Source organism: Vitis vinifera, chromosome 9, assembly GCF_030704535.1.
Source record: "Vitis vinifera cultivar Pinot Noir 40024 chromosome 9, ASM3070453v1".
In the NCBI taxonomy this organism is placed as follows: domain Eukaryota; kingdom Viridiplantae; phylum Streptophyta; class Magnoliopsida; order Vitales; family Vitaceae; genus Vitis; species Vitis vinifera.
Window position 1 is genome coordinate 23,750,572 of NC_081813.1, and position 17,963 is coordinate 23,768,534.

At 30.9% G+C, this 17,963-nt stretch overlaps 1 pseudogene; it reads right to left on the reverse strand.

Moving 5' to 3' along the window:
- Positions 1-10,703: 10,703 nt before the first annotated feature.
- LOC132254305 (beta-amyrin synthase-like) lies at positions 10,704-17,356 on the reverse strand (annotated as a pseudogene).
- Between the last annotated feature and the right edge of the window lie 607 nt (positions 17,357-17,963).

Consider the following 17,963-nt stretch of genomic DNA (forward strand, 5'->3'; position numbering starts at 1 on the left):
AATACTTTCAGAATAATTTTGATGGATAATACCATGATGTTACAATTTATGGTTTAAACTACCAAAAAAATAAAAAATAACACAATCCTCACTACTAACACAATCCTAATATTAAGCCTTTCTTTCTTCAACTTTGCTGGGGCGATGACAAATAACTAACTGATTTATGCTGAAAATAAATTAGGCAGTTACAAAAGATGATAAATGAGACGTTTATGAAGTAATCAAAATAGGGATGTAGAGTGAGACTGGAAGAAACGGCTGAGAATGAAATCTAATTAAACTCTTTTGGGGTGAGGGTGAAATGCTTACAATGTTGAATATAACATCTGGCATGTAAGGAACTCTACCATAGTCAACTACTGATTCTCCCATTGGACTTGGTAGACTCTGGCAAAGCTATGGAACATACAATTTCAGTACTTGACACTTGAATAAAAATTTCTAAGGAAACGCTTCCCAACAAAAGATAACTTTTTATAGCTAACTTTTGTTCCTCTCGCTTCTTCTTCTTCTTCGACCAGTGTTTTGATTCATGGGCTGCAACAGAGAAGGTTTAGCTTTGTAGTTAAGATATTTTGGTCAGAAGCGCAGTAGGGAGAAGCCCTTCAGCAAAATCTATGAATTGAAGCATGGGGAGCTTCTTTGAATAAAATCTACTTTTATTCCCGCATAAAAAATAGTTCTATAAATGAAACTCCCAGACTGAAAAATTTTGATTTGTAATGTTAACTACAATTTAAGTAATTTAGGGTTAGAATCTTACCTAAACTTCAAATTCTGAACCTCTAACCCTCGAGCCCTAGGATCTCCAATTCTCTAATTTTGGTTGATAGGGTTTTCTAAATAAAGAAGGCAAGAGGAAGATTTAATTTATACCTAAGATTATTAATTGTAAAAGGATTCTTTCACCCTTAATGAGTTTAATTAATGAATTAATTACTTGTAATTTACTATTTTGCCCCTAGAGTAAATTTTGGGATGTTACATCCTCTTCTCCTTAACAAAAGTTTAGTCCTCTAAACTTGACATAACTGGGTCTTGAAAAAGATGTGGGTGCTTTTCTCTCATCTCCTCTTCTAATTCCAAAGTGGCTTCTCGAATACTATGATTGTTCCATTGGATCTTTACTAACTTGACAACAGCATGATGTAGTACCTTGTCCATCACATCCATAATCTGAATTGGTACTTCTTCATAAGTTAAGTCTTCAAAAATCTAAATAGGCTCCAACTCCACAATATGAGAGGGGTCAAAAACATATTTCCTCAAATTTGAAACGTGGAATCACTACAAGAAATAGGAAAATTAGTGACGAAGTTTTAATGTGGGAAAAAAATTTGTCACTAAATGTTATTATTAGTGACAAAATTTAAAAATCGTCGCAAAATTTATTAGGCGCAACAAATTTAGTGACAAAAATGTAACTTTTGTCACAAAAAAATATTGATAGTGAGAAAGTCATGCTAGTAAGTTATTCATGAAATTTTTTTGCGACAATAATGAATATTTAGTGACAATTATTTTGTCGCAAGATATATTTTTCACAACAAAATATTTTATTGAAATTTTTATTACTAAAGAATATTATAAAATTTTAGGGATAAAATTTGTTTGTCGCCTATTGTTATTTTGCAACATGGTATAAAATATTATTTTAAAATTTATTTCATATGATATATTAATAATTAAGATTAGATAATACTTTATAATATTCAAACATATTTTATTTTAACATCTTACAATCCACATATTTATTGAAAATATAAATTTTTTATTTTTATAATTATATATTGATTTAGGTTACACACATATGACTCTTAGTTGTTGGATTACATAAAATGAGTTGAATAATTTGATATAATATTTTTGTTTGTGAAATCCTTTTATATAAATTAGAATCTACATTTTATTACACATTAAATATATTTTTCAAATAATGTTACATTCAAGGATTAAAATGTTGCCAAATATAAAAGCTTTCAATATTTCGCCATTTTTTCCAACCCCAAAATTCGTTCCAAAATTTTGGAGTTGGGTATTCGAACCCCAAATAAAAGTTTAAATATTCACCCACCCACCCTCAAGGTAACTTAACATTTGTTATATAGTATGATACCTATTAAATATAAAGACTTATAAATAAAAAAAAATGAAAAATTTACATATGTATTAAAAAGAAATATTTTAATAAATAATTAATAATTATTTTATAATTAAATGAAAATATTCCAACATGAAAATTATCATAATAATTTTCTTTACAAATCTTTTTTTCTATATCATTAATATATTAATTAAATATTAAAAAAATTATATGAAATCATCATTTATTTTGTATTATTAAATACAATTGAATCAAATGAATCTTAATTTAATATTAAATATATTTTTTTAATTCAATTTAAAATTTGAATTCAATTTTTTTTAAAATTATATATTTTTATATTTATATTATTACTTATATTATATTAAATATATATATATATATATATATATATATATATATATATATATATATATATATATATAATTAATTAATTTAATAGGATTAAAAAGGACTAAAAATTTAAAAATTATTAAATATTAAATTTAAAATATTTTATTAATAATATATAATATATTTTTTGTCATATGGCTGCCCCAAACCCCAACCGAAAACTTCAATTAATGCTCACCCACCCACGATCAAGCTAACTTAGCTTTGGATATAAAGAATGACACCTATTAAATCTAAAGACTTATAAAGGAAAAATGAAAATTTTCTTTATATATTAAAAAAAATTATTTTAATAAATAATTAAATAAAAATATTCCAACATGAAAATAATCATAATAATTTTCTTCACAAATCTTTTTTTCTATATCATTAATATATTAATTAAATGTTAAAAAATTTATATATAATCATCATTTTATTTTGTATTATTAAATACAATTGAGTCAAATGAATCTTAATTTAATATTAAAAATATTTTTTAATTCAATTTAAAATTTGAATTCAATTTCTTTTATATTTATATTAAATATATAATATATTTATAAAATATATAATATATATAATATTAATTAATTTAATAGGATTAAAAAGGACTAAAAATTTAAAAATTATTAAATATTAAATTAAATATATATATATATATATATATATATATATATATATATATATATATATATATATATATATATATATATAATATTTAATATAGTTTTCTTGCCAATTTGGAGTTGGGGGCATACGAACCTCCAACCAAATTGTTCATTTATTCACCCACCTACCAACAGGCTATCTTAACTTTTGTTATAAAATATGTCACCTATTAAATATAAAGACTTATAAACAAAAAATGAAAAAATTATGTATAAATTAAAAATAATTATTTTAATAAATAATTAAATAAAAATATTCCAACACGAAAATAATTATAATAGTTTTCTTCACAAATCTTTTTTTCTATATCATTAATATATTAATTAAATGTTAAAAAATTATATATAATTATTATTTATTTTCTATTATTAAATATAATTGAATCAAATGAATCTTAATTTAATATTAAATGTATTTTTTTAATTCAATTTGAAATTTGAATCCAATTTTTTTATATTACATATTTTTATATTTATATTATATTAAATTTATATTATATGTATAAAATATATAATATTGATTAATTTAATAGGATTAAAAAGGACTAAAAATTTTAAAATGATTAAATATTAAATTTAAAATATTAATAATTTTTTTTTTTTAGATTAATATTTTATTAACAACGTATAATATATTTTTTGCCGCCGTCCCAAAATTTGGCTCCAAATTTTTAAAGTTGGGGGATTCGAACCCCAACCAAAAGTTTAAATACTTCTCTACTCACCATCAAGCTAACTTAACCTTTGTTTCATGATATTACGCCTATTAAATATAAAGACTTATAAAATGAATCTTAATTTAATATTAAATATTTTAAAACTAAACATAATATAATCAAACGTAATAATATCAAAAAAAAAAAAAAGGTATTCTAGCACAAATGTTTAGGTTTTAAATGTCTAGCTAGTCATATATAAGGTGAAAGATAAAAATCATTTATTACTAATATTATGTAACTCTTCTATCATAATATTCATTATTGATCCACTTTCAGAAAGTTTAATCTATCACTGATAAAATCTCCAACAATGCTACAATGAGACTAAAACAAAAATTGTTATATTTATATTTAAAATTAATAAATTATTTTTATATAATATTTCAAATTGATAATTTTACTGATTTTAATATTCTTATATAAAGATTCAATTTAGTCGTTTCAATTCTAACCTTAGTTACTTTCTTATAAAGCATAAACATATATTCCATGTATTCTCTACATGTACTTTCCTCCATACTAACACTTGTAATCTTGAAAATTTTTTTCCTTCTCCTAATCCTTCCTAAGACCTAATACCCTCCCTTAGTAGTATAAATTATTATTCTTAATCATTATTATTAATTAAAATTATATTATTTAATTATTTTATTGTGTAAAAAACAATAAGGTATTTAAAATCAAGGATAAATTTGTAAAACTATTAATAAAAGATAAAGATGTTACATATAAATGACAAATATATTTGTAGACCCCAAAATTTGTCTTAATTTTATTTTGTATTGATTATGAGCCCAATTTTATACTCAATTTTCAGTTTTAAGACTTTTAATTGTTTTGATCCACTCTTCCCTTTAAATCTGCTAAATTTTATACTTAGTTTTCAATTTTAAGATTTTTGATTGTTTTGACCCACTCATCCCTTTAAATTATTATTATTATTATTATTATTTGTAAACCTCAAAAATTGTCTTAATTTTATTTTGTATTGATTTTGAGCCTATTTTTTTTTTATTTTTGTATTTCAAATTTAAATATATTTGATATTTTTTGTCCATTCATCCCTTTTTAAGTTTATTTTTTGTTATTATTATTATTAGTTATTTTATTCCATTTTTATATTTTTATTATTATTTTCTTTTTCTCATTTTTCTTTATCTTATTATTAATATTTTATTATTTTTTCTCTCTCCTCACTTTCTCCCCCAAAACCCTAACTTCCCGCCGCCCCCCTTTCCCCTCTCTTTTTCCCTCTCATTCTTCTTTCTTTCCGCCCCCCCCCCCCCCCCCCCCCCCCCCAAAAAAAAACCCTACTCTCTCAACCGACGACGCCCCCCTTTCTCTTCTTCCCTCCTTTCTTTTTTCTTTTTCCTTCCCATTCTTGTTTCCCCCCCCCCGAAAGAAAAAAAACCCTACTGTCTCAACCGGCAATGGCGGCTGCGGCGGCGTACTTGAACGGTGGTGCAGAGGAGATACAAGATAGGGCTTTGGTGGTATCGGAGCGGCAGACGGGGCCTCGATGATGGAGCAGTTGGTGCCGGAGATTACGACTCATGCGCTCAGTTACTTGGATTATTCGAGTCTATGCCGGCTTTCGATGACCAATTCGTTAATGCGGAAGGCTGCGAATGATGATAATGCATGGAAAGCACTCTATCACAAGGTGATTTCTTTGTTCTTTGCCATGCATGTTTGTATTTAGAACTTATTTATGTTTGTTTCTGTTGAATTTCGAGTTTCTTGTGGTGTTATTCAACTAATTTATCTGCAATTATCTCACTCCAAGATTTGAAGCGCTTGTAATCTTGATTCTTTTTTCTTTGGTTGTTGAGAAACTAAGGAAAAAGAATGCATATACCTTCTTTTTTTTTTTTTTGCTTTGATAGGCTGTGGAAAAGGAAATTTTGAATCTCGGATTTTTAACATTTGGAGCCTGAAGAGACAAAATCCTCTGTAAAACTAGGCTAATTCAACAATTTGGTTTGGTTGAACCATTATACAAAAGCAACTTCTTATATTCGTTTACTTAATTTATTATAAGAAGGAATTTTTTTTAGCAAAATAATTTTGGAGATTTAGTTTGCATTCCAGGATTCTTTGGGAAAGGTTCATTTTGTCAATTGCCATGTATGTCAGTGTAATATAGGACTTATTGATATGTTTCTATGGTCTTATGGGTTGGATTATTGTAAGGCAAATTGGGACTGTGTTTGCACTTTTAGATTTAAGATCAGTGTTTGTAGAGGGGGAAGAGAGAGTATGTGTAGTTTGGGATAGATTGGTGATGTAGGGAGGAGCATTTTAAAATTTTCCTCAATTTAGTTCCCAATTCTGCTTATAAAATGCTCTTTTCCTCCAATATTTCACCCATTTTCTAGTTTATAGTCTTAAACCTGTTGCTTTAGTAGGTATGTGATTAATTGGGAAATAATTGTGGATTTGGATATTGGACTTAGTATTGTTATTATTATTTCAGTTGGGCTTTAATGTATGCATTGGTTTGGGCCTTGGATATTTAACTTATTGATTTTGGGCTTTTGGTTAATTTTGGGTATTATTAATGTTAAATTTGCATTTATTTGATTTTAATATTGTGTAAATTTTGGGTTGTTTTGATAATTGTATTTAGACTTTGGGTTAATTTGGACATTGGGTATATTTGGTTAATTTAAATATTGTGTGTGAATTTTGGGGTTAATTTGAATGTTGATTTGAATATTGTGTTTAAGTTTTTGGTTAATTTGAATATTGTGTGTAAAGGGGTTGGATTTAGATGATTTTGGGATTTTATTTTGAATGATTTAATTTTAAGTTAACATGTTTTTAATTTGTATTGATTAATTATTGTGTATTGAATTTGTATTTTAATTTGAAATATTAAATTTGGGCCTAATTATTTTCATTTTTTAGATTTGGGCTTTGAATAATTATATGGACTTTTCGGCTTGGACATTTTTATTGAATATTGGGTTGAGATATTTATATTGGATGTTGGGCTTGGATATTGTTATTATTATTTGATTTGGACTTTGGGCATTTATATTGGATAGTGGGTTTGGGTATTGTAATTATTATTTGATTTGGGCTTGAACATTTGTATTGTATATTGGGCTTGTCGGGTTTGGATATTTATATTGGTTATTTGGGCTTGGAACTCATTACTATTTCATGTGGGCTTTGGATATTTGTATGGAATTTTGGATATTGGGCTTGAACATTTATATTAGATATTGGGCTTGGGTTATTATTGTAGCTTTTGGACTTTGGACATTTGCATTGTGCCTTAGGCATTTAATAAAAATAGGATGAGAGTTAGACATTTAAATTTTATTTGAATGTATTCGTGGAACTTTCATTTATTCAATTAATTGTATCTCACACAATTTGACTTTCCTTGTTTGTAGAAAAAGAGTTGGAATTACAAAGGCAAACTAATGCTAGAAAGTGCTCAAGCCTTCATAGAGGTTGAAATATGAACATAACTATGAGGCTCGAGATTTGGATATATCAAGAGTCAGAGTTCATGAACCTTGATTACCACATCCTTATCAAGATCTAGATGGATTGCATCAAATAAACCTCGAGAGTTGATGTATATTTTAGTTTTTTTACTTGTGTTTTTTTAATTTTATAAAATTTTGCACATGTAAATATTTTTAGTTTGTTATTTTTCTTTTTGTTTTGGAACTTATCATATTTTTCAAATATGGATTGTAATGTTTGGTACCTTTATTTGTATATGTGGATATAACAAATATTCTTTTGTATTGGTGGCAATATTATCAATTATATATTAATTTGACCTATCTTATCACATAATTTAATTATTAAATCGGGTGTTATAATTTTATAAAACTTAAGCAATGTAATATTAATTGAATAAGATATGATTTAATTTAAAATTATATATATAACCTTAACCATTGGTAACAAAATAAGGTTTTGTAACAAAATCTATTTACTAACAAAAATATCAATTTTGTTGTTTTTTTTTACCAATTGGCGACAACTTAATTTTCACTGAGTATATTTAGCAACAAAAGTTTAAATATTTAGCAACAAAGTTTTTCATCATAAAAAATTATTAGACACAAAATTTTTTTTGTCTTTGTATAATTTTCGAGACGAAATATTTAATTTGTTGTTAAAACTTTTCGCGATGAGGAATTGGCGACATCCATGAAACGAAAGAATTTTCATCGCAAAATTTGACAATATTATTATCTTCTGCAACAAAATTTATTGTCACTAATAATCAATTTTATTGTAGTGAATACATTATGAATCTTAGACAGACTTGGGGGCAAGGCCACTTTATATGCTAAAGTGCCTACTCTTTCTAATATTTCAAATGGACCCATAAATCGAGGGCTGAGCTTTCCCTTTCTCCCAAATCTCATCATAGATTTCATAGGCAATACTTTTAAGAAAACATTATCACCTACCTTAAACTCTAAATTTCGCCTGCGATTGTCAGTATAACTTTTTTGTTTACTTTGAGTTGTCTTTAATATTTTTTTAATTAAGGCAAAATTTTCAACTGTTAACTGCACAAGTTTAGGCCCCAAAAGTTTCCTTTCTCCAACATCATCCCAACAAACAAGAGATCGACATTTCCTACCATATAGCCCCTTAAAAAGTGTCATCCCAATGCTAACTTGAAAGCTATTATTATAGGCAAACTCTACTAAAGGTAAGTAATCATCCCAATTACCTTTTAAGTCTAAAGTACAAGCTCTCAACAAATCTTCCAAAACTTGAATTACCCTTTCTAATTGACCATCAGTCTGAGGATGGAAAGCAGTACTAAAACTCAACTTAGTACCCAAAGCTTTCTATAGACTATGACAAAATCTAGAAGTAAAATAAGGATCTCTATCAGATACTATAGAAACAAATACACCATGTATTCTCACAATCTCCCTGACATATAAAGAAGCTAGACGGTCCATAGAGAAGTTGATTTTCATAGGCAAGAAGTGAGCAGACTTGGTGAATCGATCAACAATCACCCAAATAGTATTATTGTCCCCTAAGGTCCTTGGTAACCCTACCACAAAATCCATAGTAATATGTTCCCACTTCCACTCAGGAATAGAAAGTGGTTGCAAAGACCCTGCTGGTCATTGATGCTCAGCTTTCACTTGTTGACACACTAAACACTAAGCCACAAATTGTGTAATATCTCACTTCATACCTAACCACCAATAATTTTGTCTCAAATCTTTGTACATCTTTGTTCCTCTTGGGTGGATCGCAAGCCTAGAACAATCAGCTTCCTCCAAAAGCTCCCTCTTTAAGTCTCCATCATTTGGGACACAAAGTCTAGTCCTAAACCTCAAAATCCCATCATTTGATAAAACAAAAATAGGCTTACTGCCCTTTTTAACCTTCTTCATAAGTTGCACTAATTTCAAATCGTTCTTTTGTAGGGCCTTAATTCTCCCAACCAAGCTTGGTTGCACTCTAAAATTCGCCACAAGTGCTCTTGATTCCAGAAATCTAATATGGACATGTAAACTCCTCAAATCCTTTACTAATCGCCTTTGACAACCTTTAATAGCTACTAGGGAACCAATTGATTTCCTGCTTAAGGCATTAGCTACAACATTCACCTTCCCTGGATGATATTGAATAATACAATCATAGTTCTTGAGTAGTTCTATCCATCTTCTTTGTCTCATGTTCAATTCCTTTTGGGAAAACAAATACTTCAAGCTCTTATGATCAGTGAATATTTCACAAGTTTCACCAAAAAGAAAATGTCTCCAAATCTTAAGTGCAAAAATCACTACAGCTAACTCCAGATCATGAGTGGGGTAATTTCGCTCATAAGACTTCAATTGTCTAGAAGCATAAGCCACAACTTTTCCATGTTACATAAGGACACAACCCAAACCCTGATGAGAGGCATCACTATACACTACAAATCCTCTTGAACTTGAAGGGATAGTTAAAATAGGAGTCGTCACTAATCTATTCTTTAACTCCTGAAAGCTATGTTCACAATTATCAGACCACTAAAACTTGACCCCTTTCTATGTCAACTTAGTCAAAGGTAGGGCGATCTTAGAGAAACCCTCAATAAACTGTCTATAGTAACCAGCTATTCCCAAGAAACTTCGGATTTCAGTCATAGTATTAGGCCTTCTCCAATTTGCTGTAGTGTCTATCTTTCTAGGCTCAACTGAGATGCCATCCTTAATTACCACATGCCCGATAAAAGATACTTTATCTAACCAAAACTCACATTTTTTTCAATTTAGCATACAACTGCTTATCTCTTAGAGTCTACAATACAATACTCAAATGGCGCTCATGCTCTTCTCCACTCTTTGAGTACACCAAAATATCATCTATAAAAACCACCACAAACTAATCTAGATAGGGTTTGAATACCCTATTCATTAAATCCATAAAAGCAGCAGGTGAATTAGTCAAACCAAAAGGCATAACCAAAAACTCATAATGCCCATATGTAGTTCGAAAAGCAGTTTTGGGTACATCCTCACCTCTAACCCTCAACTAATGATATCCAGAATGAAGATCAATCTTAGAGAATACACAAGCACCCTGAAGCTGATCAAACAAATCGTCAATTCGAGGAAGAGGAAATTTATTCCTCTCAACTGTGTAGATATTATCCGTTTTGGACCCAAAAGGCCCTTCACGGCTTTAAAACACGTTTACAAGGTTAAGAGAAGTCTATACTTATATAGCACCGGGAACTTTCCCCCCTATCCGATGTGGGATGTCACACATCAGATTCTTCAAAGGATTGTGGCATGCATAAAAGATATCACAACTTACCTTGTCTAAGCATGAAAAGTAGCTTTATCCCCAACCACCATCATCTAGTTGTAACTTGACTAGAAAATCAGTTGTTTTGCGAATAGCAAGACAATTTTGGTACGCCTTGCCGACAACTGCTAACCCTCTCAGTGCAAACCATGTGCCAGAGGTGAAGTAAAACCATGTCCATAGGTGAAGTAGAGTCCCTAATTGCCATACTTGTGTAAATGTTTCCTCACGTAAGTCGAATATTCAATAACTCATACAAAAAAAAAAAAAAAAATTGTGCAAATTCTTAAGCAAATCTAATAGTTGAGTTTAGAAACATATATACCATGAGCCATCAGGCATTGTATTTCTTCAATGTACTGTACAACATTTTTTATGAAAATTTCTATCTCTTGCTTCCCATGTCCCGGGTATAACTTCTTAAACAAAACTAAAGCGTGGATTGCTGATGCAGTGTACTCAACATGCTTGGACCATTCTTCTGTTAATCTTGAAGGAATTTAAAGCATGAAGAGTCACAAAAGAAATCAACATGCCTGAATAGAATCTTGCTCATGTGCAAAGACCACATCTTTAAACATTTCAGTAGGATTTAGTGACTGAAAGCATTCAAGGATTCTATTGATTTAGATAGATAGATATACATAGACAGAGAGAGAGATTCCATCAACAAAGTTTAAAGTTACTTCAATATGTTGAGGTAATTACCTTCAACCATTTGGAAGCTCCTTTAGACTCCCAGGCTAATAAACCACCATTTTTACTCTACAAAGGTATATAGAAAATGGGGTTTATTGATACCGGAGAAATAATTCTGAGAAAGGTAAATCCAAAGGAGGAAATATAAGAAAGCTTCCTACAATTCTAAAATAACAAAAGCCATGATTTGTTTAGTAATTGAGACTGTAGATATAATACGAGAAAGATCATCCTCACCTGTTGGGAAAGCAAGAGATTGGTAGAATCATATAACCATTCAAGTTCAATTTTTTCCCCAACAATTTCCAGCAGCATTACTGAGAGAAGGAGACAACACTGTAACATAGATGAGAATTCAATTAATGGAAAACCATGCAACAAGTATATGAAGTGTTTGAACAGAATTTAGTTACCTTCAAACTTTCTATAGTGCAATCAGAAACTTGCCAACCATGATCCCGATCTGAGAATGTCCAAGATTCCTTAGAAATGTGTCTGTACATGCTTCTAAAATCATCAAAAGGATTGTCCCTAACTAACAAGCTTAATTAGATTTCAAATGGCATCAAGAAATAATGATGATTGATAAGAAAAGATGATATGAGAAATTCAAGACAACACCTAAGATTTCTTTATGAAGCCATGTCCTTTCATGAGCATGGCTCCAATTTCATCTTTGAGATTACAAGCTATCAGCGCTTGAATGGCAAGACTGGTGTCCCACTGCTAACTACCAACGGTCTACATATCTCAATGAAAATTATCAAAGTTAGGACTTTGAATGAAGTTCAATCTCAAATACGAAACAAACTCTCTATATATATATTGGATCTAACCTACATCTTAATTCCATCTTCTGCAATCCATATAGAATCTAGGAGCCTAGCAAGGTGAATCTTGAAAGAATCCCCATATGGATCTTCTACCCAACAAGCAAGCATACAGAATACCTGCTCAATTTAATAGACTGTAGACCCTCAATTTTGTCCTCTTAGCACATGTCCTATTAGATACTTGTTCGATACTTTACAATAGTTCCTTGGTGGCCCATAGCTACTCATACTACTTACTTTTCTAAGCCACCTTAAGGACTTTGGTTGAGGGATTATCTGACCCCTTATTGTGACACTTGGCAGCCCTAATTTAGACTTAGGCTTTTCATTCATTTTTAGGATAATTTTTAGATACAATTGGCTCATTAAGCACCACCTTAGGGCCACTTAGATTCACCTTGACCCGCTTAGACCCACCTAGGCACCTTCTAGCCTACACACACTTACTTTAGGTCACTTAGGCACATTACACTTCACCTAGATTCACTTAGATACCTTTTTTAATTATTACCTTAGGCACTTTTTAGATCACTCTAGGTCACTTATGTACTTTAGGTTACTTAGGCACTGTGCTAAATACCCTAGGCTCACTTAGACACTATTGGCTCACTTAGGCACTTTTCTAAGTCCACTTAGGTTCACTTTGGCCCACCTAGGCCCACTTTAGGCACCACTAGGCCCCAACCCATTTAGTTCATTCATCGACTCACTTTCTTGGATGGTTGCATGGTTTGCATGGATTACCTTATTGCATGACTTGCATGGCTCGTTTTTTTTTTTTTTTTTGTAAAATCACATGACTTGACTTTTTTATTATTATATTTTTGTTTATTTATTCATTATCATGTCTATTCCCTCATTTATTTTATTTTCCTATTATTTGGTCAATTTTTTGTAATATTTTCCCTTACTTTATCTATTTTAATTTAATAATTTTATTTAAATGTTTTATTTTTATTTTCATTTTTTATTTTATAACTACTATTATTATTATTACTTTTACTCATTGTTATCATCATACTTTGAAATTTTGCAGGAAAAGTATGGAAGGTGTGCACAATCACATTGAAATTGATATTTGGAAGATTTCCTTAGATGCATGCTGGGATGGATACATTGAAAGGCTACCATGTAAAAAATGGAAAATATGTTGCATATGAAACCAATCAACACACTGGAAAAGATGGCATACCTACCATACAATGGGCATTCAGAATCACAATTGGTGGAGTTTTTGGAAGGATGCTCAACTTGTCGTTCTCAATATGGGAGAATGCTAAAGTGAATAAAGAATGAGATATTCGGTTAGGGAATATTTAAAAGGATTTTGGAAGGCTGGTAGGAAGAGAAGAGATCTCCAAGATTCTAGAGGAGATTATTGAAGGAAGGTTAGAGGGTGGATTCACGGAGGAAAGGTGGATCTTTTGATTTTATTTTTAAAAGAAATTGACGTCTTGGGAGGAGGAAGGGGGGCTTTTGATTATACAGACGTTCAAGGAGGATTAGGCGAGGGCGCTGACAAGGTTCTGTTATCTGCATATTTTGTGTGATCCAAAACAGCAGATTTACAAGCCCTGTGATTATGTCATCAAGACAGCGCAGACGGGACCCATAACCTGTGGGAAGCCAATATTGAAGTCTTCCATTCCTGATCTCTGTACCGTCCACTTACAAAAGGCTCAGAAATATCTCCACCGAGCCTTGAAAAGGTCAAGTTTTAATGTTGCCTCATCAAGTAAGCCTGCTCCCAAGTTCCATATTATAGCAGCAGAATATGTGCACCAAATCCAAGAAAAAATAAGAGCTGCACAAAGGGAAAATAAGCATGAAGTTGAGGATCAACCAGCAATCATTGAGGTTAAGACTGAAACAGCAGATTGAATTCTGAATTTATCATTACAGATAAGATGTATGGTGCATGAATGAGAGGAGTAAATAGTGGAAAAACCGGAGGTGAGATAGTTTCATGATCGAGCGAAGCCAAGATGAAGCTAGGAAAGGGAGGTACGGGCTGGGCCATGCTTGACTTTCTGGCCCTATGACTTGCAGTGAGAGAGGTCTAGACATGTTTTGCATCACTTCTCTGAAAATCTTTTTAAGGATATCTCATTGAAGGAATTCATGCATGCATGTGCTTTAGTTGAATCTCGAAATGGGGGCTACGTTTAAGAAGAAAAATTCAGCATGAGTATGGAAGGATTGAGATGGTGTCTAAGGAAAGAATTCAAGATGCACGGCAGGAGAAGAAGAAAAAAATAATAATAAAGGAAAGTAAGAACGGAAGGAGGGGAGAGAGGCTTCCGTTCTGCAAAAAGAGGAGAAGAAGGGAGGATTTTTTTGAGGGGATTAGAGGCTGCCGTTTGGGAGGAGATCAGGAGGCGTTTTGAAGGGATTAGAGGCTGCTGTTTGGAAAAGATCAGCCTGCGTTTTGAAGCGTGAGAGGCTGCTGTTTGAAGTGATTGGATGAGGGATTTTTTTAGAGCGTTTGAGGCTGCCATTTGGGAGGAGATTAGTAGGCGTTTTGAAGGGATCATAGGCTGCTGTTCGGACAAAGATCAGTCCGCGTTTTCAGAGTTTGAGAAGTTGCTGTTTGAGATGATCCGAAGAAAGAGTTTTGAGAGCATGAGAGGGAGCTGCCGTTTTGGATCTATGCAAGGATTTTCAGAAAGGGAGGAGCGGACTGCTGATGCTGCTGATTTTTATTTAGATCAGGGGGCTGCTGCTACTTCCAGAGATCATCACTAGCAAGAGACACTGTTTAAAGGGATCAGTGCAAGGAGATTTGAGAGCAAAGAGGCGGCTGTTTGAACTCACCGACGGAACCATCTGGACAGCAGCCCATCCATCCATGCGTCCTTGAAAACGATGAATCCTCTAATTCCCGTCATTGTCAACTACACAACCAGGCCACATTTTATTCTCTTCTAGCCACTAGAGTGCTGCAGATTATTAAAAAAAAAAAAAATTCTGACCTGGAATACATAAAAGAACTTGGTTCGGGTACTTATGGAATTGTATCTTATGGAAAGAGGAAGATGGCCACCACATAAGCCACGCACTAAGAGAGGATTTTCTGAAACATGCAAAGAACGAGATGCATCTAAGAGGGGTCTTCCTACAACAGATTCAGCAATATGCATTCTTGAAGGCAGGTTCTTTTTTTTTTTTTTAAAAAAAAAAATATTTTAGTTTAATTTTAATTTATTTCGTTAGTTTAGATGTTTTTTATAATTATTTTAATTAATTCTACATGATAAAGTTCTTATTTTTCATTTCAATTTAGTTTAGTGCTGATTTTTCTTTTAGTTTAGATGTGTTTGTGAGTTTCTAATTTTTTTGGTTTAATCAATTTTATGTGAAAAAAAAAGTCATGTTTTTAGTCTACTTTGATTAAATTTAACTCATCTATTTAGTTTAAATACTTTCATAGTTTTAGATCATTGAAAAAAATTAATCCCATGTTTGAAAGTTCATACTTTTAATTTGCTTTTATTTAATTTTGTTCATTTTAATTAGTTTAGGTACTTTTATAATTTTAGTTCATTAATAAAATTAATCCCATGTTTGAAAGTTCTTTTTTTTTTTAGTTTGTTTCAATTTAATTTGGTTCATTCTGATTAGTTTAGGTACTTTTATAGTTTTAATTCATTAATAAAATTGATTCTATACTTGAAAGTTCGTGCTTTTAGTTCGTTCTGATTTAGCTTCACTCATCTATTCAGTTTAGGTATTCTTATTAATAAAATTAATTTTATGATTGAAAATTCATGTTTGCCCTAACTTAATTTGGTCCATTTTAATCAGTCTAGATGTGTTTGTGTGTTTGATTGATCATGTGCTAATTCTCGATTGTTATTATTAATTGATGTGTTTCTCGAAAATAGTCATTAATTCCTAGCGGGTATCTCGTTAGCTTATATGATCTAAGTTCGAATAGTTTATTGTTTTGGTAGTCTATGGTAATATTTACTTTTTCGGAGGCCATCGGAAAATAGTGAAGATTGGCCTCCATTCCCACCACTTCAATTTTCTCGATTGTCAAAAACTCTACTTTGTGATTTTATTCTCTTTTGTTTTGCTCGGTATTTTGTTCCTTATGTCTTGATGTTCTAAGATTATTTTATTTTATTTTGAAATAAAACACTTTTCTTAAAAGATCCATTTGAAAATCTATTTTAAAATTCATTTAGAGTCCTTAGAATTGAAATCTCATTTTCTTAAAACAATATGCAATCATTTTTTGATCGGTTTGCATCCTTCTCAATTTTCAATGAAAATCTTGGTTTTGAACAAAACACAAATCAAAGCTTGTGGTCCCAAATAAATGGGATGATTCTAGGCTAGATTTGTGTATATCAATTGAGGAATTGGTGAAACCCTTACATAAGATTTTTTTTTCAAAATTCTTCGCTTGCTACCAGCCTTCACTCAGCCACTGACCCTTTAGATTGAAAATTCATTTTAGCAGCATTAGAATGTTTTTAAAAATTTTCCAAAACTTGTATGACTTTCCTCACTTCTCGAACTTGAATTTAAAGCTTTGTTTGAGCTAGAAAGCCACTCTGGAATAGAAGATATAAACAAGTCTTTAGGGGGGCTCCGATTTCACCCAGTTCCAGACATCTAAGTGCTTTTTGCAAAAATAAAATACCAGATGATTTTTTAAATTTGATTCAACATTTTTCCTCAATTCTAGGCTTCTTGAAATTGATATTAGACACATAAAATATTGAAAAATGTGCCTTTTTTTAGGGAGATATGATTTTTCAAAATTGTACCTATTGTGCATGATGGAATCTGGACATCTAATTAAGTTGGAGCGTTTTAAAAATATTTTTGAGTACTACCCGACCTTGAAATTATTTTCTTTGTGATAAAGACACTTTGAATGATGTATATGATTTTTTGAATAATTCTTCCATTAGAGTTTCTTTTTCGATCCTTTTAAACATTTCCTAATACAGATAATCGTGTTACCTTCTCCACACATGCCATGGTAATATACTGACTATTTTTATCTTCATAATGAATGTTTTTCATTGTTGTTTGAAGAACCTTTTCTCTCAACTTGTTGAAAGGAAAAATATTTGCCACATCAAATCTTGTATTAACAAATGGGGATAGTAGAGATCCTCCTGCAATATAGTGACCCATTCACATGAGCAAACAACATGCCAAAGCTTAGGTTTCTAACTCAGTATGTGTGACCCGATAATAGAATAAGACTGAAGGTGACATGGCTCGACTTGCCTCTTGTCTGTTTTTTAGGCATTATTAGTGATTCTATAATGACCCATTCACAACCATATAAAAATGATCTGTTCTAGGCCTAATGAACTCTTACAATTTTAAAATAGGTCTACATGATTAAAAAGAATTCATACATATATAATGTTATAAACTTTTTCTTCTATCTTGACTACCAAACTAAACTATCTTGACATTTAACCACACAAAATCACTTTTGGTAGATTAAAACTTGAAAGAATGTAATAAATTGAGACACTAATGACTCACATCTACCATAGACACCTCTTGTTGAACTGAAAATGTAGGTCTTTCTTTTCTTCATTATTATTATTATTTTTTAATATCAGTAAACTGTTGAAAATGTAGGTTAGTTTCTGTTGCTCCTACTGTTCTGTTGAATTGATTGAATATCTTCAATTATTTTTGTGTTTTAAACCAGCTGAAAATAGAGAAAGAAGCTCACAGAGCGATGCAACAGTCAGTAGTAATCAACCAAGCCTTCCTAAACTCA